At 31.6% G+C, this 23,245-nt stretch overlaps 1 long non-coding RNA gene across 4 annotated transcripts; it reads right to left on the bottom strand.

The window, feature by feature from the left end:
• Positions 1–15,469: 15,469 nt before the first annotated feature.
• Positions 15,470–20,867, bottom strand: LOC114168846. Of its 4 annotated transcripts, XR_003600777.1 has the most exons (6): positions 20,334–20,867; positions 20,067–20,218; positions 19,703–19,784; positions 16,667–16,891; positions 16,376–16,469; positions 15,480–15,685 (listed from the first exon to the last, which is right to left on the bottom strand). It is a non-coding gene; the product is annotated as an uncharacterized LOC114168846 (long non-coding RNA). The 4 variants fall into 4 exon arrangements; XR_003600776.1 differs by having other exon boundaries at positions 15,470–15,685; positions 20,067–20,867; XR_003600775.1 differs by lacking the exons at positions 15,480–15,685; positions 16,376–16,469; positions 16,667–16,891 and having other exon boundaries at positions 19,029–19,784; positions 20,334–20,857.
• Positions 20,868–23,245: the final 2,378 nt, after the last annotated feature.

Below are 23,245 nucleotides of genomic sequence, written 5' to 3'. Positions count from 1 at the left end.
GAATTCTAAGCTCAAATGCTTTTGTGCTCATTCCACCTATCAATCGAAAAATATTATTTATGTTTCACTGCCTACTTTTTAGGACATTGTCTTCTAAAAGAAACTTAATGATCCCATATTCATACTTTAGCACAATCCTTTTTTTCTATTTTTCTTGAAGCCCCATATTTGAATTCCAATGACTTCTTCCAAAGGCTTCTATTTTCAATAGCTAATGTCCATTTCAACTTGTGTTAAGTAAAATACTTTTGTATCAACATTAATTGTGTGTGTGTGCTAAAACATTCTCTAATAACAATGTTTATGCTTTGATTTTAATCATTTGTGCTACAACATTATCTATGCAGTTGTGTGCAACAACTTTTAAATATGGACCGCTCTAAAAGTAACTCTTTGATTTTGGTTGATGATATTGTATCTAAAACTCTTGGTCCATCTGAAAGTGCTGCCACAACTAAAAGGAAGTCTTAAATGTTTGAAATTTTTTCATAAAAATAGGGAAAGACAAGGATGCCATAGAAAAGGTTGTGTCCAAGGTTCTTAAACTTAAGAGTTTATATAAATTTGTAAGAGCCTTGTAAACTTGGATCGTAAGAGTTTACTTTAGATAAAAGAAATATTAAAATATTTATAAGTAATGTAATAATTTTTTATTATATGATAATATAAATAATTTTTTTTATATTTTTTATTGAAATATTATTATTATTATTGGTTAATCATATTATATATTTTCAAGTACTTTTTATATTTTCCTAACTATTATTTACTATAATAATTTTAATTTTATATATATATATATATATATATATATATATATATACTATAACACAAAAAGTAAACGAACTTTGAGACCCAATGGCTTTGAGGCTTAAAACCCTAGCAAAAACCCTACTTACACTTAAACATCATCTTCCATGACTCCTACCTTCACAAGTGCAACAACCTAGAAAGGTCAGAGAGATAGAACAAATCATATGTGACCACTAACACCACTATGACCATGAACACCACCGCAAATGCGGCCACACACGAATGTGATTGTGGCCACCAAAGACAACACGACGACGACCAGCAACCTACGACCACGAAGAACACGAACACGAACCAAAACGCGAGTAGAAACTGGATTATTTTGGGTTTAAAGAAAAAGCATTCTTGACTCGCCAACTCAGTTGCAGACTCGTGAGTTCAACCAAGTTTGCTTCCGAGTGAACTTACCCAAGGTGAATGGAAACGTAAACTCGGATGAGTTAACTCGCGAGTTTCATAATCATGGTTGTGTGTAAGTATTACGGAAATAACCTCAAAGTTGGCTAAAACCTTATTACTAAAAACAATCATGGGATTTCACATTTTAGTCGGCATGTAAATGCATGTAGAAGTATTGCAAACTTAGATGTGGATCTAAATCTTTATCTAGAAGGAAAGTTTGGGACATGAAAAATCAATTAAAAGACTTATCGTAAGTTGCTTGCAAGAGCCATAATTAAACATATTCCTCGTTATAATTTTTTTTAATATGAAGAAGTTAGAGAGTGGATAAAATACAATAATCCTAATGTTAACATGAAATGTAAGAACATTGCTATTTTAGATATGGAAAAGGAATATATTGGAGAGATGGATAAAGTTTTCCAAACCATGTCTAGGATTCCCAATAGATTTTTTTAGCCTATGATGTTTAGACTGCAATTACTTCTTAGAGTTATATTTGCCTAACGTCACACTTTGTTGATGAAAATTGAAAATTGATAAGTAAGATTCTTAACTTTTGTCTAATGAAATCATCACACACAGGTGTTGAACTAGAAAATGTTGTATTTGATGGTCTAAAGCAATGGGAGTGTTGATAAGAATTTTTTCTCAATTACCTTAGACAATGTTTTTTGCTAATAAGATCTTGCAAGACATTTTAAAAGTCATCTTTGTGTTCATTGACATTTATTATGTTAAGGTGAGTTTTTTCATGTACGATGTTGTGCTTAAACTCTTAATTTTATCATAGATGTTTCCATGACTACTTCTCTTTTTAACTATTGATTGTTTTATTGCCAATTAGTGTATGTTGTGTTTATGATAATGAAAGTAATTAGTGTATGACATACAATTATTTTGGTGAAATTTAGAGTAAATGTCAATTGATATCTCTATTTTGCTATAGTTTTAAAAGTGGTATATTTAGTTCATAGCTTAATAAAGAGTTTTTTTTTTACTTCTTCCAAATTTTTTTTTCTTTCAGGCAACTTTGTATGAGGAATAATTCACATGTCTGGTCAGTCACGGAGGTCGTGATGTTGAACGGGAATAAGACGAAAAAGCAATGAAGTAGTTAATTTTTCTTCTTTGTATGAACTTTCTTGTTTATTGACATATTGTGTTTAGTGATTCATATGATCTATGTTCATGCCTTCATGGTTTTAAGATTCTAAGAGAAAATACCTTAAATTCAAATTTTTTGTTAGATTTATACCAAGGTGTTGGTTACAAATTAATATCTAAGATTACTTATCCAGAAACTCATAGGGATATGAAGAACAATAATTAATATGTAATATTATTGCATGTTCTTGAAGTTTAGAGAAGTTTACATCTGAAAGATTTCAAAAGGATTTCCATAATGAACTATTGGGTTTTTTACCATTTTTGTTTCTCATATTGTGATGTTTTGTATGATTACTAAAAGTTTTCTTTTGATTATGGTTAGATTTTATTTGTACTTGATCTCTATTAATCAGGTTCATTTGATCAATATCATCTATAATTGATCGATGGGGTATAATGTTAACCACGTTATTTTGACATTTGCAAAATGCTATAATTTGCTAAAATGTATTTCAAAATGCTATAATTATTCTATATTTTTATTATTTATTCTTAATTCATAATCTTTATGAGCATGGAACAAATATAATACTCGAGGCCTTCACACACAAAAAAAAAGACATGATTCTTGCATTCAAAATGAATACTTTTTTATGTTAAAAACAAGGTCCATGGGTTGGTCCTAATCCACAAGGCTTCTGTGGGTATTTTGGTCCTATGGATTTTCTTTATCCCTAACAAATGTGGATTAGGGCCAAATTGATAGGTATAAACAAATGTACCTCAAAAAATATAATGATAACACTCAACTCATCATGTTTAAAAGCCATGGAAAGGTGTCCTACAAAATGAAATGTATGCGAAACATTCTCCAAATACATATATCATGCAATGTGCTTAATGAGAGATACGACAAAAAAAGTTAACACACAATATCAATGTTGTGCGATGTAATCAAACACAAATTACACAAAATATCAAATATAAATTAAAGTGTTCTTCTAAAGCAAATTGAATACAAAAGTTTAATACACACACACACACACACACATATATATATATATATATATATGTGTGTGTGTGTGTGTGTGTGTGTGTGTGTGTGTGTGTGTGTACTTTGATTAGAGGTGAAAGTTTTAACTAGAATTAATCAAGAATGTACTTTGGTTAATTAGCTTTTGCATGATTTTAGAGGTAAAAGTATGGACATGATAAAGTATAGTAATATTTAATTGACAATGTACTTTGGTTAAATTTACTATGATTAATCTACAAAGTTCTTGCTTTTGATTAAGAATTTACTTTGATTAATAGTGAGAACCCCAACAAATTAATTGAGAATTTACATTGATTAATTTGCAAATCTACAACAATAATTAATTGAGCAATAATCTTTTGATAACCGATGATGGATCTATTTTGAAAAGGTAGTGGAATCAATCTATTTTTCTTTATCATTGTTTTTTTATCTTTTTATCTTTTTCAAATTTTATTTCTTTATTCCTTATTTTATTTGATTAACCAGTTTGTATAGTTTTTATACAACTAATTTGTCAAAAATCAATTCCATGTTTGTTGGGTGACGAATCTGGGTTACTTTACCCTTTCTATTTTGTTGACTACTTTCTAAACAATAATGAAGTTGTTATAGATAAGTAGTATTAATTTGACCGTGTCAACGACAGCGTTATCACACACCAAGATTACACTTTTCAACAAAGAAACACACCAAAATTTTTTGCTAACAAAACAATCTAGCCTACAACCCTGTAAGAATCACACCCATAGACCTGGAATCACACCCATAAACCTGGAATCACACAAGGTAAACAACTAGAGGCACAAGAACTACAAAACCTGATGTTGGCTCTCCATAGCCAACCATACACAAGTTCTTCAAGCTATTCCTAAGCCAAAATGCCTCCAAGATCAACCAAGATCTTTGTAACGCCCTAGGCGAGTATTACATGATAAATCAATAAAATATAAATTATGAAATTAAAATAACATATAGAAAGTTCCTAAGCGCGGGAAAAATTTAAAACTTATATCGCTAAAGTTCAAATATACTGAATCGTTCTTATTACAAGTCTGCCTTGCTCTATATCTACACATCAACTTATTACAACATGTTTGTAAATAAAATGTGAAGTAAATTCCCCATAGTCTACCCCGCTCTATGTCTACACATAAACATCTTCACCTATATTCACATTTGCTTCTGCGTGATAAGTCACATGATCATCGCCAATCACAAACAGAAAGGGTGAACTGATAAAGAAAAACAACATAATTATTAAATAATGAAAGTTAATCCCCACCCATTCTATCTTAGTTAATTCTTAGTTCATCGACTCCTTGTTAACGTTTAACCCTAATCTCATAAGTTATATGAGAAAGATCCATTCACAAATTTGGTCTTTAGGGATTATTATGCTTCCACGAACCTACCCGCTTGTGGTCCAACTTTACGGAACTCCCTGCTTGTAGTTTAACTCTACAAACCTGCCTGATCATAGTCCAACATGTGTGAATACCTACTATGAACCTCCCCCTCATAGCAGCCTCAAGTGTGAGCGTGAAACGTATGAACCTTCTTGCTTGTATCCCTAGACAAGAGTACAACCAATATGGACCTCCTCGCCCGAATCAATCACGCATTTCCAATCTTCATTACGAACCTCCCCGCTCGTAACTAATCCATCATATCCTTGACCAACACATCAAGCCCATCCATGCAAAACCATCTCCAACGGACCCTGTCCCTCCACTATCGCCTAACACTGCCCCTCCAGACCGCTTGGCAGTGTTCCCCTACTACCAAGCGCCACACGTCTAGGGACCCCTTTGTTTGTGGCTTATCGCTTAGCGGAAACATACTCGCCGCCAGGCACCACACTAGTAAAGCAAATTTTTACTAGTATAGGCATTGCATAAGGGATTCTAAACCCTCAAGTATCATATCCACACATCTAGAATGTCACTTATACTTTATCACATCAATACATACCACAATATGCATCATCATAGTTTCTAAACACCAATCATAGAAAGTGTTCACACATTTATACTTGGAGAATTTGGCATTACTTGAAAGTAGTCAAGCATACATATAAAGCATGTGATCTTAGGTCCAACAATATAGTTAAGCATACAATATCACCAACATCACAACACCAATACTACTTTGTCATCCAAATACACCACACCTCATTTCAAGATTCATATAGCCCCATGACAATAAACACCTACCTAGATGCCTTAACAGTTAATTGATTCATTACGTGATCATATATATATATATATATATATATATATATAAGGGGGAATACTCCCAAACAGCTTGCTCCTAACATTTTACACATGCAAACAGTCTACTATCACCAATAACACTCATCTCTTCCTTCATTTCCACAACTCAAACCATTACAATTTCATGTAAATTCAAGACTTTAACTCATGCATCAACTCACACCAATTGAACCCTAAGTCATCATACAAACATACCAATTTTATTACTAAATCGTCCCTAAGGACTCCATTGTCAGTTTTTTTTCCACTTGGAAGGCCAAACCAGTCGTTGGCCACCATTCATCGCCTCATAATTCATAGGTATCGCCAGGTGGTACATCAGAATTATGGAATTTCCAGATTTCCTTGTACCTATTGGAAATCCCTACTCTGCTCAAACGCAAATCTACATTCCAGTTGCAATTAACCCAAAAGCAATCACATATCAAATATGCATCCCAATTCAATTAATACCACCAATCTTTCAAAATAATCAATTTCCAAGTTCGATAGATCATATATTGAATTCATCCCCAAAATCCTATTAACCCATTATATGCATATAATTACCCTAATTCACCAAATTATCGTAAAAGCAATTACTATTAGTCAATCATACCTAGACACATTGATGTGATCCCAAAAAGGCTTATAGCTTGGGCCAACACCTAGGTCCAAATCATGCTCAAGGCCCAATCTTAGGCCTACATGCATCTTAACCCCAAAGCCCACCAAGAAGCCCAATAACAATAGGCATGCTTAGAAGGAACCAAATGGGATTGCCTCAAGAGGATCAAATTCATCATGGGCTTCCTATCTTATTCTCATGGGCTAAAGAAGACATCAAAATATGAGAACACACATGATTGGACCATTAGAATAGCTTTTATTTTTGGGCCATATGTTAGGCCATGTTCTATAAGAAAAATACTAAAGTACTTTGTTGTTTAGTTTCAAATTGGGCCAATGCAAGCCTAATTCAAACCACTTGGTCAAGAATGTGCTTGGAGGCAAGGCTGGGTGTGCCTTTGTTACTTGGTGTATGCAAGGAGAGTATGACTTTGCCACATGGCATTAGATCCCTTCCTCCTTTGCATCACATGGCCCACCTTTGTGCTTCTTCTCCAAGCTACATCTCCATTTCATGACACATTTCTTATTTCATTTGGCCAGCCATCATTCCTATAAATGCAGCCATTTTACTCTTGTATTTGGTTACTTTGGATTGGTAATAGACTAAGTGTTGAGAGTACTCCACCTATTTCCTCTAAAGTCACTTTGCTAGACTAGTTTCTACCAAGAACTCTACTAGCCTCCTTCCCTAGACTAGATTTATCTTCTAGGTTTCCTCTCCATTTCACCTTCATTACTTCAAGAGCCTCCAAGCTTAAATCCACTCCTCCATTATTTTGAACGCATGGATTGGCCAAACTTTGTTTTTATTTTTCTCCTCTTTAAGCTAAGAGATAGAGGAAAATAACAAAAAAAGAATCACTAAAAAATGTTGAGTACAAAAAATATGATAAATCTTTGAATTAGAGGTATAAAATCCCATTTTCTGGCCTGCCAGCTTCAGGAATTTCCAAAATTTCTTGCGATTTTTTGTGTGTTGGCAACTTCTAAAATTCTCATAGTTGTTATAATTGATTGCTTAATTGTGTACTCCATATTTCTTTGAGTTTGCCTTCAATAGAAGTGGATTTTATTCCCTCTATTTGGCACAAATTTGCAATGAGTACAGTGGCTGTTTTTTGAGCAATTTTCCTTCTTTGTTTTTCAGCTTTCTTCTTCAATTCTAGTGCTATTCTAGGTTCATTTTGATTATGATAGCCTTTCTTTCTTGCCTTAATTTCTTGGCTCTCCTTTCAGTCATGTTTCATTTTACTTCCATTTGGTTTAGCTTCCTTAATTAGTTTTTCTTGCTTTCTTTGCTTAATTCAAGTTTATTGGCCTTATGCTTTCTATGGTATTGTGGGGATTAAACTCTATGAATGATTTCTATTCTAGTGGTTGCATTATAGGAGGTGGAGTTTAAGGTAGACATTAGTTTACTTGATTCTTGAGTGATTCCTCCTTTTGCTTCCAAATATTATGAGTTTTGAGCCATATTTCCTTGTGAGTGTGAGTGCTAACATTTTAGATTGGCATAGTTTTTCTTTGCTATTTTTTAGTGCAGGTTTGGGTGGTTGTTTTGCCTCCAACCATGACTATTTTGTTGCTGTTTTTCCCTTCAATTTGGTGGTCTCAAGGTGCTTTACAAGTGCCTTAATTGGTGGTGAACTTTGTGCATTAAATAGAAGGCTAGAAGCCAAGCTTTTAGCTCTCGGATTGTGCATTTTGGCAGCACATTGGCAGCACCTTTTGGACATTTAATTGCTTCTTGTATAGCTTTCTTTTGTTCTTCATTTTGTATCTTTTGCACACCATATTTGGTACCTTTGTGAAGCTCCCTTTGTTTGTGAAAATTGCTTCTTTTGGAATCCAAATTTGACACATTAGGTGATATTGGGTGGCTTCATTTTGAGTACCAAATTAGTGCACCAAAATTGCTTTAAAGTTATCCATTGTAACTTGTGGCCTACTTAGGTGTCTTGGGGAGCCAAAGGTGTTCAATCTCATCTCCTAAGGAGAACCTTTTTCATACAAATAGTGGAACATTTTAGTAAGTGAGTGTTTGAAAGTTCTAAGTGCTTTTTCACCTTGCTTTTAGGTCGCATAGTTTAGATTCATGTTTTCATGTTGCATAGTGGCTTGATTTGTGAGACCAAAGTCTCTAAAATTTTGCCAATTAGGGGTCTGTTTTTAGTGTTCATTTTTTTGTTAATCTTTGTGTTTGTTTGCTTACTTGTTTGTGATCTTTCTCTCAAGTGATTCTATGTACTTATTACTTGAACATTTGTGTGAACTTTGAGTACTTTTGCAAGTGTAACCTTGGCAAGGATTAGCCTTGGTACTTAAGAAGCTCGTGAGACTCACCTTGCTTACTTGGAGGTACACTTTTGCTAGTCCTTTTCTTTCACCTTTTTATCCAAGTTCTTAAGTTCCTTCAATCATCATGAGTACATATTCTAAATATAGTCCTAGGTTGCATAGGCATAGTAGTAATGAGTTGCATCATACCATTCATATTGACATTCCATTCTTTGTGGAGGATATAGGACCAATATCATTCAGAGATTGGGTGTGGGATACAGAGAAGTTCGTGCAACCTTTGTTTCGTAAGTATAGTCAATCTGACATTCTTAGGCATGTTATTTCTAGATTTGTAGGACGTGCATGTGAGTGGTGGCATCAAAGACAATCTATAGTGGAGAAAGGAAGAGAATTCTGCATTAATACTTTTTATGAGTTCAAAGCATGCATGTGGAAAAAGTTTATCCCCTCTTCATTTAGGATAACTTGAGATCAGAAGTCTAGTATAGAAAACTTCATTGACATAGGTGATGCATTCATCCAAAATCTTGCCAAGTTTTCTCGTCAAGAAAGAGATTTTAAAGATAAACTTGACTTGCTCTTGAGTAAGAAAAGAGAAAAAGAAAAACTTGAAAAGCTTAGATCACTTGAAATGCAAAAGGCATTTGAAAAGCAAAGAGAAATTGAAAAGCAAAGAGCAATTAAAAAGCAAAGAGAGCATATGGAAAAAGAGAAAAGAGCATAAGAGAAAAGAAAAAAATTTGAGAAAGAACTGAGAGAAGAAGAGGAACAAAACAGAGAGGAGAAGTTGAGAAAAGAGAAGGAAGAAAAAGAGAGAAAAGAATATGAAGAAAAAGAGAGAGTAAGACAAGAGGAAGAGGTCAAAAGAAAAGAGGTAGAGATTGAGAGAAAAGAAAGGGAGGAGATCATGCTTAGGGAAGTAGAGATACCACATTCTACTCTTATTTGCAAAGATATAAAGATCAAGCTTCTAAAGGGAGTGATCTCATCTTTAAACTCTCTTTCATTTTCCATTAATTCTTTTGTCTTAGTTCTTCCTAAAAAAAATTCCACTTTCACCCATTATTTCAAACTCCTCGAACCTTTGACTTAGAGTTACCTTTTAGGTCTCAATTAAGTCAAAGAGAAATTCAGTATTTTTGTCAAGTGGGCAAAATATCACATTTTTTCAATTTTAAAAGCCCATCTTCATACATCTTATGTCAATATATATTGCATGATATTTATGATTTTACTGAAATTATCTTTGATGATATATTGAATACATCCCCAAAATCCCATAAACCCATTATATGCATATAATTCACCTAATTCACCAAATTATCATAAAAGCAATTACTATTAGTCAATCATACCTAGACACATTGATGTGATCCCAAAAAGGCTTATAGCTTGGGCCAATCTTAGGCCTACATGCTCAAGGCCAAAGCCCAAATCATGCTCAAGGCCCAATCTTAGGCCTACATGCATCTCAAGCCCAAAGCCCACCAAGAAGGAACTAAATGGGATTGCCTCAAGAGGATCAAATTCATCATGGGCTTCCTATGTTATTCTCATGGGCTAAAGAAGACATCAAAATATGAGAGCACACATGATTGGACCATTAAAATAGCTTTTATTTCGGGACACATGTTAGGTCATGTTGTAGAATAAAAATACTAAAGTACTTTGTTGTTTAGTTTCAAAGTGGGCCAATGCAAGCCCAATTCGAACCACTTGGCCGAGAATGTGCTTGGAGCCAAGGCTTGGTGTGCCTTTGTTACTTGGTGTATGCAAGGAGAGTGTGACTTTGCCACATGGAATTATATCCCTTCCACTTGTGCATCACACGGCCCACCTTTGTGCTTCTTCTCCAAGCTACATCTTCATTTCATTTCATGATACATTTCTTATTTCATTTGGCCAACCATGATTCCTATAAATGCGACCATTCTACTCTTGTATTTGGTTACTTTGGATTGGTAATAGACTAAGTGTTGATAGTACTCAACCCATTGCCTCTAGAGTCACTTTGCTAGACTAGTTTCTACCAAGAACTCCTCTAGCCTTCTTCCCTAGAATAGATTTCTCTTCTAGGTTTCCTCTCCATTTCACCTTTATTGCTTCTAGAGCCCGTAAGCTTGAATCCACTCCTCCATTTCACTCCATTTATGTTGCAACCATGGACCTTCTCCTCTTCATTTTCGTGCTATAAGGTCTATCACACATAACCAAAAAGACTCCATAATCTGCAGAACATCCAAACACATCACGAAACACCCAAAATCAAGCCAGAATGCATTATTCTAGTTCGCACTGCCAGGCGGTTCATCACAGAACCCAGAAAATCATGAACAATTGGTTGCTTCGCTTGGCAGGCCTTCGTAGCCACTAGGCGGTTTCTGGGCAGAAACCCAAAATTCAGCAAAAACAACGTAATTTGAAAAGGAATTCAAGCAGTCAAACCATGAAATCATTCAGAACAATATAATCAAAATTAAAACGAGCATGGACAAATCCCCTTACATGATCTCCTTGCTCCTAATGCATTCCTAATGATCTTTCCTTGCTCTCAAGACTCCACCACTCGTCTCCACTCCAAAACTTTGTTCAACCTTAACACTCTCTCCCATTGTCACAGTTTTGCAATCCTCTCTAACTCTCCTTGCTGCCACACCCTCTAACCCTCTGTTTCCCCACTCACTCTCTTCTCTCTTCACACTTTCCAACCCCAAAAATAATTAAATAAATTAATAAAAAGAAAATAATGAAATTGGGAGTTAATGGCCATTTAGTTGTGTTTTTACTACACCATAACTACTTCTAAGCTACCCTTCTAGTTTCTCAGGGGATCTTTAGAGTTTCTAGGTTTTTCCTTCAATTAGCAAAAATACTAAAAGTGAAAAAGAAAGAACAACTCATGCTAACTAGGGTTCAAACTCACATCCTTCCACCCATTAAGCATATTCACAACCATTAAGCTATCATATAATTCATGTTAATTCACGCATAAATACCATGTTAAGTCATACTTCCCCATTCACAATGTACTTGTAAAATAAACACAATTAAAACATCACAGTAATGGCACACACAAGTCCTCTCACATGACCAAGTACTCTCAACCACTTAAGCTAGTATTATTCCTTTGTCTAAGACTTGTCAAGAAACTCTCTTACGGTACTTCCAACCCACCATTATTTGTAATTTATTAATTATTATTTATATAAATTTGTCGGGTCTGACAATCTTCAATTTTCACCTTGTAGCTATGTAATTCAGAGAGAGAGAGTTTTCTAGTGATGAATAACAGGTTTTCGTGCTAAAAACTCAGAATTGTGCATCTGCTCTCGAAAATACAACTTATATAGTCTTATTTAAGTGAAATCTATCAGATGAATTTTTTATACAATCTGTTTGATTTCACTTGACATAAGTGAAATCAGTCGATTGAAAAAATAATTCAACTGATTAAATACATTCGTACCAAAAACTATATACAACAAGCCTTTTATCTTGTTAAAACCTATTTTTAACATATTAAAAAGGACACACTAAGACTAACAAGACATTTGACCTATGTCATATAGCCTAAAAACATGATATAACATGTAACTATTACATTGAACACATCATTTCAAGATTTAATACAATTGAAACATAATCTTCAAGTGGATCTTCATCAATCTTCATCAACCACATATGATTTTCATGCACTTGGCTTTATCAAATCTTTGCTTCAAGCTTGCTTCTGCTAATAGGTGGGACTTCAGATTTTTTAGAGCAAAATCATTCTAAGCTGGTGGAAAACTCTCTCTCTCTTTGAATTACACAGAAGTGAAACCATTCATGAAGGATGTTTGATCTTCTTGGAACTTTTTGCTTTGTTTTTGGAACTTGGAGAAAGAGGTTTGGTTGGCTAGGGAGAGCCTTCATTCAGGTTTGATCTTTCTCAAGTTTCTGGATGTTGCCTGGTGTTTTTAGGTCTGCAAGTGTCTTCTTGTTGTGCTATGTTGAGACTCTTGTGAGATTCAAGAGTGTTGGTTATGTAGTGCACGTCAGGCTTAAGTTGCCTTGACAAACTAGATGTAGCTCAAATTTGAGTGAACCAATATAAAAATTTGATGTCCTTGTGCTTGATTCTCTCTCTTATCTCTTGATTTGTGTTTACAGTTTCAAGAAATTTGAAATGTACAATCTTTTAACTATTCTTGAGTGGTTTGACACAACTTGAGACTTTGCTCATATTTGTATTGCTTATCTGAATCAATCTTGATAAGTCTTTTAAGTTGTTTCTGAATTACACTTCAAATTCAAATTTCTACAGAATTCCCAATATTTCAATGAACTATTTTGATATTTTCATTTGTTGAATTACACTGCATTGTTAACTGTTTAATGAAATCAACTTATTATCCCTATTTTTAATCGATTGAAAGTATACAGTCCAGTAGTAGTTGCATTCTGATCTCGTGGTTGATCTGATTCAATTTGAAGGTGTTTTAAGTTTGGAAAAGTAACCAAAGTTTTTATAAAGCCAATTCAACCCCATTCTTGTCTAATTACCTATTTCAATACTTACAATAGAGGGGGAAATGAATATGTGTGAGGTCTTCACTCAATATACATTATGCAATTATGTGCGCTAATTTACAATGATTTAACAAGCACTTATTATTTCAAGTGGGTTCTCTATTCAACAAACCATATAAGAGGTAGAGAAAAATGATTGTGTCATATTAACTCCTTTTTAGATTATATCTACCTTGTTGCATAATAATTTCTATGCATAAGTTACGATTTTAGAGTTTGCTTTTTAAGATTTCACAAATTTTCCAAAATGAAATTATTGTTATGGCAGGTCATTATCTTCAAATTTATCTTTAAAATGAAATATATTTTATTTTTTGTTCTTAAAAAATTTTATTATGATTAAAATATTATCACGATACAACTAGATTTAAAAATAAATTAATTAATTTTTTTATTAATTCAATTTTTAAAGAAATTATAAATTAATTTTAGTTTATACAATTAAGAACTATTTATCTTACCAATTTTGCAAATTAAACATCCTAGTTATAGGATAGACATTATAACCTTGACCTATTGTTTTTTTATGCTTCTGAATTTCTTAATGAATTGGTATAAAATTAGACAAATAATAGATCAACAAATGTAGAGCTGTTAATTTAATTTGTAGAACATAAGTTAGCCCTAACCCTTCCAAGCTAAACTCTATACTTTTCTTTTTTAAATTGCAAATTATATTATATTATGTAGAATTTCATTTACCTATTTTCTTTTTTTGTCATTTGTTAAAAATATACTTTATTACTTTTATAAAATGCAAAAACAAAATAAATAGATATTGAATTTAGGGATAAAAAGAAATTAAAAATAATTTTGTTACAAAAAATATATTTAATCCAAACATAAAATATAAATAGTTTATAAATTAATAAATTTTGTCATAGTTAATCATGTTCTCTTTGAAGTCCTATAAATTTATAAATGATTATATGTATAAAACTAATATATCATGTATTTTTTAGAGGTACAATAAAAACTAAAACTAGAGAAAGTAATAAGATGTCAACAAAAATGTATTTATTAATATAGATTGGTAATCATATCCCTAAATATTAAGGACACAAATATTGCCTTAGCTCAATCCTCAACCTCTCGAGTTGGCTCCTCATCGGCTTGCATATGCCATCTATCGATACATGCGGTTTGGACCCTTGAGGGATTACCTGCGAAGAGGGCTCGGACGATCAAGTCAACGAAAGGGCTCTCAGAAAGTTAAATATTTGATTAAGGGATTAATGAAAAGTGTACCTCTTAATTGCTGGGGTCCACGTGTATTTATAGAGTTATTAATTTTGTTTGCCCTTCCTGTGGGTTGGGTCATTGTTTGGGTCCTAGATAGGCCTGAGCCTAGCCCAGGCCCTTAGTTAATGTTTGTTGGTACCAGGGATCTTGTTTATATTCTAAGTCTGGATAGTCGAAAGATGACATCTTGTTTTCTAAAGTAGGCGGCCTAGGTCGTTGTGTGCTTTGGCTACCGGTTACTTACTTGATAGTTTCATTTCCGGGGATATGTGTAGGCGGGCTTGGCCGTGCGATTTTATTAGTTCGCCTAGGTGCAGTACAGATCTTAACACATGTGTAGGACCCATTTTCACAAACCACTCTTGATTTTCAGTGAGCTAAAATCAAATTGCATTCCTTACACTCATGACATTCACCATCAACTCCCATTCTTGATATGCTTCTCAAACCATATCCATTGCAAGCTATTATTAAAGTAAGAAGGATTGTTGCAAAAGCTATTTTGACCAAAGTCATATCCTTGTTTTAGTGTGGTGCTTGCTAGGTATAGTTTCAATCACTGGTATTATTTTTTTATGGATTTAGTTGAGGCCATCCACCACATTTATAGTAGTCCATGTTCTTAAAAAATGGAAATTTATGATTGAGTTTTTAAATTATTAATAATATTTTATTATTGTATTTATTAATTAATTAATTTTTAAAATTTTATTATTGAAGATAATTGTAATTATAGAAATATATTTATTTTAAATTAATAATAGCTTTTTATCTCCAATAGTTATTAATATTTATTATTTAATTAAAATCTTTAGGTAATTGATCCAATCAAATTGAGAAGGAAGATAGTATGAAAATGCTAGACCTGTCAAATTGGCCCACTTTTCATTGTTTGGCCTTGTCCCACGTGGGTTGGGGATAGAAAAGCCCACAGGACCCAAAAACCCCTCATTGAAAAAACTCACAGGGCCAAAAAGCCCACAAAAGCCCTATGGGTTAGGGCTAGCCCATGGGCATTTTTTTTTAGAAAAAAAAATTATCCTAAATACAAGAAAAAATAGAAATAATTGAATAGAAAACATAACAAAATATCATATGCATCTTCACTGTTTTTTAGTCTTGTTCCAATTCAACAAAAGTTAACATTTATAGAGGAATACAACGTATGTACAACAAAAATCAACATTGTTCTAATGGAATGAACACAAATTTAATTATAGAACTGAACCAGGCACGCATAACTAATACCATACAGAGCATCTCTTAATTCTAATGGATCAATTTTTCCACTCTTATCTTTATCATATCTCTTGAATATACCCTGCAAAATTGAAGTAGCACATTTAAAGACAATTACATGGATGAAGATCGATCATAAAACACAATCTATTTAACTTTTTTTGGTAGTAAAACTAGAGACACCATCAAAACTATTCAGTATAATAAAGCTCATGATTTAATAAAGCACTTTTTCCACCTATCAGGAAAAAACATAAAATAGTTTTATGCAGTTAAAAAAACTACTTAATTAGCACATGAATTAAACATAATTTTCAAACTTTATGAGTGTCCAGAATTACCATAAACTATTATCTATGTCTACTCTTTTATTTATGAGTGAATTATTTCTTTTACTTTAAACTTTTACTAAATGCCAAGAGCAGTTCATCTAGCATTTATGTTTGTTATGTTCAGAATTACCAAAAATGCAAAGATCGCCACTTAGGTATCATGCCTAATTCACACTAATGGATCACAAATTTGCATACATGTTTTTCTGACAGGGCATCTTCAAAACAGTGATGTTAGGCATAAAAACAAATTCCTATGTGGTTCACAACATGCCAACAACTAATAATAAGCACAAGGGAAGAAGTTACTATTGGTGGATCAAAAATTAAACTTTATTAACGGTAAAGTTGGGTCATTTAATCATAACATACAACTAGGCCTATATCAAAGAATTAAACACCAAATATATTAAGATAATGCATTAAGTGTATAACAGAACCTGAAGAAGTGTCATTGTTGATGGCTTTCAACATCTTCAATTTTAGATTCATCAATGATTCCCTCATGGCCAAAAATATCTTCAACAACTTCATCTATTACAACCAATTGAAATACAATCAAACAACTAGTCTAGAGTTAATTATTTAATGTAAAGTAATTTTAAAATAATAACATATAAACTTACCACTAGGATTTTCAAAAAATCCATACAACCAACTTTAAGTACAAATCAACATTTGCACATGCTCAGGAAGAATAGAGTTTTATTATTTTGAAAGAACACACCTACCTTTACTAAAGGCCGACTCTGATGCCACTGTAGTAATGGGAATACTAAGCACATCTCGAGCCATTATAGACAGTATAGGAAATTTTTCTCATTAGTCTTCCAATATTTGAGTACATCAATATCTTCATTGTCTTCATCATCATCTATTGTTGGTTCATCTAAATAAACATCTATCTCGTTCTTGCCAACAATAGATTTTGATTCATTCTGATACATTTTAAAATCCTACAACGAACACATTAAAAAAGAACAAAAATAATTTAAAAATAATGAAAACTAGGTATAAAATGCTTACAGAAATAATCATTGATCTCTTCAACTTTCTTCCTTCGATATTGGATTGAGACATTGAGATGGATTCAGTTGGTGATTGGGAAAGAGAAACACCGGGGATAGACAAGTTCTTTACATATTCTTTAAACAACCTCTTAAACTTCTCTAACACTTTCTCTATTTTCTCTTCATAGGTCAGAATGTCCAACTTTTTATAACAATACATTTATAAAATCAACCTTTAGTCGTGGGACCAGAATAGCTCCAAAAGCTAACCCAACACTATACTTCTTCCAATACTTTTGAAACTTCTCATTCATATTCATAGCCATTTGCTTTAAAGTGACATCGTCATTTAACAAATTCTCTTCAATAATAAATTGAATTTTCCAAATTTTCATGAAATACAAGTTTGAAGTGGGATAAGATGAACCAGACATCATGTTTGTAATCTCATAAAATGGTTCTATGAACTATCAAATTAAGGGTGTGAGCACCACATCGTACATGGAAAAACTCACCATCACATAATAAGTTTCTATGAACCCAAAGATGGTTTTTTAAAATGTCTTGTAAGATATTATTAGTAGAAACATTGTCCAAAGTAAGTGAGAAAATTTTCTTATCAATGCCCCATTGCTTAAGGCAATCAAAAACAACATTTTCTAGTTCAACACCCGTGTGTGGTGGTTTCATTCGACAAAAGTTAAGAATCTTGCTTGTCAAATTCCAATTTTCATAGACAAAGTGTGCAGTTAGGCAAATATATCCTTCAAAAGTAATTGCAGTCCAAACATCACATGTTAAACAAATTCTATTAGGAATCTTAGACATCATTTGCTTAAATTTTTCCATCTCTTCAATGTATTCCTTTTCTACATATAAAACAGTAGTGTTCCTACATTTCATGTCAACATTAGGATTAATATATTTTATCCACTCTCTAATTCCTTCATATTCAACAAAATTATAGGGAAGACTGTGTTTAATGATGGCTCTCGCAAGTAACTTACGATGAATCTTTTGATTTATCTTTCTTGTACCAAACTTTCCTTCTTTATTCAAATCCACATCTAAGTTTGCAATACTTCTACATGTATTGACATGCCGACTTAAATGTGAAGTCCCATAATTGTTTTTAGTAATGGGGTTTTTTCCAACTTTATAGTTATGACCACAATACTTACACACAGACTTTTCAATGCCATCCTTGTCTTTCCCTAATTTTGTGAAAAAATTCCAAACATTTGAGACTTCTTTTTTATTTGTGGCAGCACTTTCAGATGGACCAGGAGTTTCAGATACGAGATCATCAACCAAAAGCAAAAGATTACTCTTAGAGTGGTCCATATTTAGTCAATTCTAATTTTGACCAATCCTATATAGTAAGTTAGCTAAGATTAATTGTTCCTGTGATAAAGAAAACTATATTATCATACAATTAGCATATTAAAGAAAACATACACTGTGAAAATAAAAAAAATACTTGATATAACAAAAATACAATGGAGTGAAAAATAGTTGTAAAAAAATACCACACTCCTTTCTCCTATCTTCTCAACCAAACAGGGCATCAGAAAATTACCATAAATAACAGACAAAATCTATGGACCTCTATTTTAATTTCTCCAAAAACTCTTGTCTAGATGCTCATTTATGCATTATTCTCAATTTGTTTTGCATATCAATCCATCTAATATACCATAAAAATGATAATAAGGCAGAAATAAATCACCCCTTGACACCTGATACCAGTCTTAGGTTTAGATATTGACTTACTCTCCTCTCTCTTCCCTTTTCTTTAGATTAGTTAAGCCCAAAACCATATAGGATTTTTTCTTAACAGGAATAGTTAAGTTGCCTTTTGTCTCAAAATTAGGAGTCACAACCTTTTTAATGATGAAAAAATAATCATTCATCATTTATTGCCGGGAGATCCTCCTTAGTTATAAAGGCCCTTCAGAATTGCCGTGCAACAAAATATTGGTGTTCAATTTATAAACCCATGAAACCTTAATTTATATTTACATATTTATTTCATATTACCGTTTGAAAAATCTGGTTTATGGTTTATGTACTTGTATTTGTATATTCTGAATATAACTTGGCATATTACAGCCACTTAATATGTTTCTCATGTATCAGTAAGCATTATGTTTATATTTAACAACTTCTTTCGAAATATATATCTAACTTAACAAAACACTTTATTTATTCATCTGATAAAAGAAAGTAAAATAGTTTAGAGGTCCATTTTTATTTAAATTGAAATTAATTTAAAGATTAGGGAGTGTGAGTGTAATTCGCCCCATTTTTATTGTGGTCCGTGGTGGAGTGAAGTGCAGAGGTCTTACTGAGAAAAATCCAGAAGTTTCAATTAGCTAATGGGTTTAAATTACTTTGGTATAAAATTTGATGTTACAGACTTTGCTGACATGGATATTAGTTATGAACTTCCTCTTCACACCGTTCAATATTGGTCATGCTCATTTGTTCAAACAAAGAAAAAGATAAATAATGCCTATGCATATGCTTTCATTCAAACTGTAACAAAACTAATGGAAACCAGAAACAGAGACTGCCATTTCTTTTTATACATTCAAGATAAGTGATTAATGTACAAAAAGAAAAAAAAAAAGTTTAGAAATAAATATGGAACCATGAAACTTCTGACAGTGGTTTCATTTTGCAGTTCAAGCAATATCAGTAACACTGTGCATACCAGAAAAAAAAAAACACATAATTGCTTATTCAAAAATACACCTTTGAGTTTGAAGAGAGCTTTCTTTAGTTTTGAAGCACATCCTTCATAATCAAGATTTGGGACTCTCAGCTCTATCATATTCTGCAAAGAAAAATGCTTGTTAGTACTTTTGTACTACCACAAATATCAGATGAAAAAAAGCTTCCTTGAAATTCCAATGCAATAATCTTTGAACTATATCTACAACTGAAAATCAATCATGCAGTAGATACATGTATAAAAATGGTTATAGTAGAATGATTCTGCAGTTTGACACATTATAGCAATCTCAGTCATAAACTTCTCTTCAAAGGCACAAACAAGTGCTATGAACCAAACCATTATGTGCTTGTGTAAGAGATATAATTAGAAGAAGGGACTTACAGACATATTTGCTTGTGTAGATTAAACTGAAACAAGTGACCCTTCTTGCTGAAAAAAGGAAGAGAGTAGTGTGTTGTTTTAAGGCCCTGTCTCCATTGACTTGCCACCACCCATGCACCCATAACCACTCTCGACAACAAAATTGAACATCTCTGAGTTTAACATAATTGTAAAGATGAATGGAGTTTAACATAATTTCACCCAACATTGTACAACAATAGACCAAATATTTTAGATCATATTAAGCAACTAGTTTTAAAACATTACCGGGCCTCTTCAATTCTGGGTCCCACTTGAATTTGTTTGAGCTCCAAGTACCTTTGTCCTGGAACAATAATAAAAATCATTACATAGAATGATTGAATCCACTATTTTCGCTCATAAGGGGCATGAGAAATGTAGTTTGGCCACCAATCAAGTAGAAAAGAAACCTCAACAAAAATAAAAAGAAAGAAAAAAGAAGACTTAGTGGAAGTGAAATTCAAATGCGAAAGTAGGTTTGTTCTACGAAGAACGTATTTGACGAGTTCTTAAGAGAGAAGAGAGTGACGAGGTTAGTGGCGATGTTCGTGGAGGCTCTTGGGTGAGAAGAAGTATCGGGAAAAACTTTCGATTCGCATAAAGAAAAAGAGTTTTCAATGTATTTGATGGAGGAGAAGAAAGAAGGGACGAGGTTATGAGTGAGAAGAAGAAGTTTCGAGGACTTTCAATTTGCAGAGAGAAAAAGACTTTTTACTAAAAAGGCTAAACCAATAGTAACCTTGTCCCAACCCACTTTAGTCAGGGCTTTTGGGACTGGAGTCTTTTAGAAAACCCCTCATTAGGTGGATCATTAAAATGGAGTTTAATTTTAAAGGAGGCTGAAGCTGACCCATAGGTTGAGTTAAAATGAGAGGTCTAGAAAATGCTATATTATAGGAGAACATTTTGAAATAAATTTTTTTTCTTTCATAATATAAGATTTTTAATACTATAAATTATTAATATTTTTTTAAATTTTTATGTTAATTAATTAACTCATTCATTAAATTTATTATAAAAATAATTTTAATTATAGAAAAACATTTATTCTAAATTCTATTTCTTTTATAATACAAGATTTTTATCAATATTAATTATTAATATTTTGTTATTCTTTTAAATTTTTATGCTAATTAATTAAAATCCGTCGATAATTAATTCGATCCAATTAAAAAAATTAAAAAGTAAATAATAAAAAAAATAACAGTTATAAGAAAACATTTGTTACAATTTTTCTTTAAAAAAAAAGTTATTTATAAAATTACAGCATTTAATTATAAGAAAACATTTATTTCAACTTTTATTTTTTTTATAGTGTAAGATTTTTTCCTATTAATTATTAATATTTTTTTATTTATATGTATTTTATTATAAATTTTATTTCTTTTATAATATAAGATTTTTATCATTATTAATTAATGATATTTTTTTATTCTTTTAACTTTTATGTAAATAAATTAAAATCTTTCGATAATTAACCCAATCAAATTAAAAAACAACTAAAAAGTAAATAATAAAAAAAAGATATTCAAAAAGAATATAACAGTTATAGAAAAACATTTATTACAATTTTTCTTTATAGGGAAAATTAATTTATAAGAATATAGCATTTAATTATAAAAAAACATTTATTTCAAATTTTATTGCTTTTATAATATAAGATTTTTATCCTATTAATTATTAATGTTATATTATTCTTTTAATTTAGATGTTTGTTAATATCTTTTAATTTATTTATATGGGGAGTTAGTCTAAACTTATCTAATTGTAAGTTAAGTCAATGCAACTTAACTAAAATACCACTTTATATATATATATATATATATATATATATATATATATATATATATATATATATATATATATATATATATATATATATTAAAATACTTTTTTGGTCCCAATTTTTGTCAAGTTTTTTTAAATAAGTCCTAATTTTGGTTTCGTATTCAAATAGGTCTCAATTTTCGTCAATTTTGTTCAATTGGGTCTTTTTTTGCTAACACCGTTTAAATCATCATGAACATTGACTGTCACGTGTCATTTTGTGATTTTTTTTATTTTTTGAATTTATTTTTGAATTTGTTTTTGAATATTTTTGAATTTTTTTGAATTTTTTTGAATTTTTTTTAAATGTACACGTGTTAACCTAGTATCGTGCCATGTGTCATTTTGTGGTTTTTTAAAATTTTTTATTTTATTTTATTTTTTAATTTTTTTTAAAAAAATTTTAAAATTTTTTTAAATGTCCACGTGTCAACCTAGTAGCGTGCCACGTGTCAAAGTCAATGTTCTATATTCAATTTGGTCCCTATATTTGTTATTTTTGTTCAATTTAGACCCAATTTTTGTTAACATTAACCAATTTGGTCCCTCTTTAAATTGAAACCAAATTTAATTTGTATATTAAAATTCACATGTTTTGCTAAATATTTTTATATAACATATTAAAATTCACATCATTACAACTTTGATAGAAAAATTAAATTTGATCACATCTTCGATAGGGATCAAATTGGTTAATGTTAACAAAAATTGGGACTAAATTGAACAAAAATAACAAATATATGGACCAAATTGAATATAGAACATTGACTTTGGCACGTGGCATGCTACTAGGTTGACACGTGGACATTTAAAGAATTCAAAAAAATTCAAAAAAAAATCAAAAAAACCACAAAGTGACACGTGGCACGTTATTGGGTTGACACGTGTACATTTAAAAAAATAAAAATAAAATTTAAAAAAAGTCACTGAGTGACACGTGGCAGTCATTGTTCATGATCATTAATGATTTAAACGGTGTTAGCAAAAAAGGACCCAATTGAACAAAATTGATGAAAATTAGGACCTATTTGAACACAAAACCAAAATTATGACTTATTTGAAAAAACTTGAAAAAAATTGGGGCCAAAAAGATATTTTAACCTCTATATATATATATATTAGTGTAAATACTTATGATATTAGCACGACATAATACTGTAATATCACTAAGTTAATATACAAAGTAAATTTATATTTATTAAGAACAAAGTACAACAAATGAAGAAAAGAAGAGAAAATGATAATTGATGAATGAAAGAAATAGAGAAAATAATTGTTGGGATAGTTTGATAGAAATGTATAAATAACAGTTAGTCTATAAAAACAATAAA

Source organism: Vigna unguiculata, chromosome 11 (genome assembly GCF_004118075.2).
Source record: "Vigna unguiculata cultivar IT97K-499-35 chromosome 11, ASM411807v1, whole genome shotgun sequence".
NCBI lineage: Eukaryota > Viridiplantae > Streptophyta > Magnoliopsida > Fabales > Fabaceae > Vigna > Vigna unguiculata.
The sequence above is the reverse complement of the archived record's forward strand: the minus strand, read 5'-3'. Positions and strand labels throughout refer to the sequence as shown.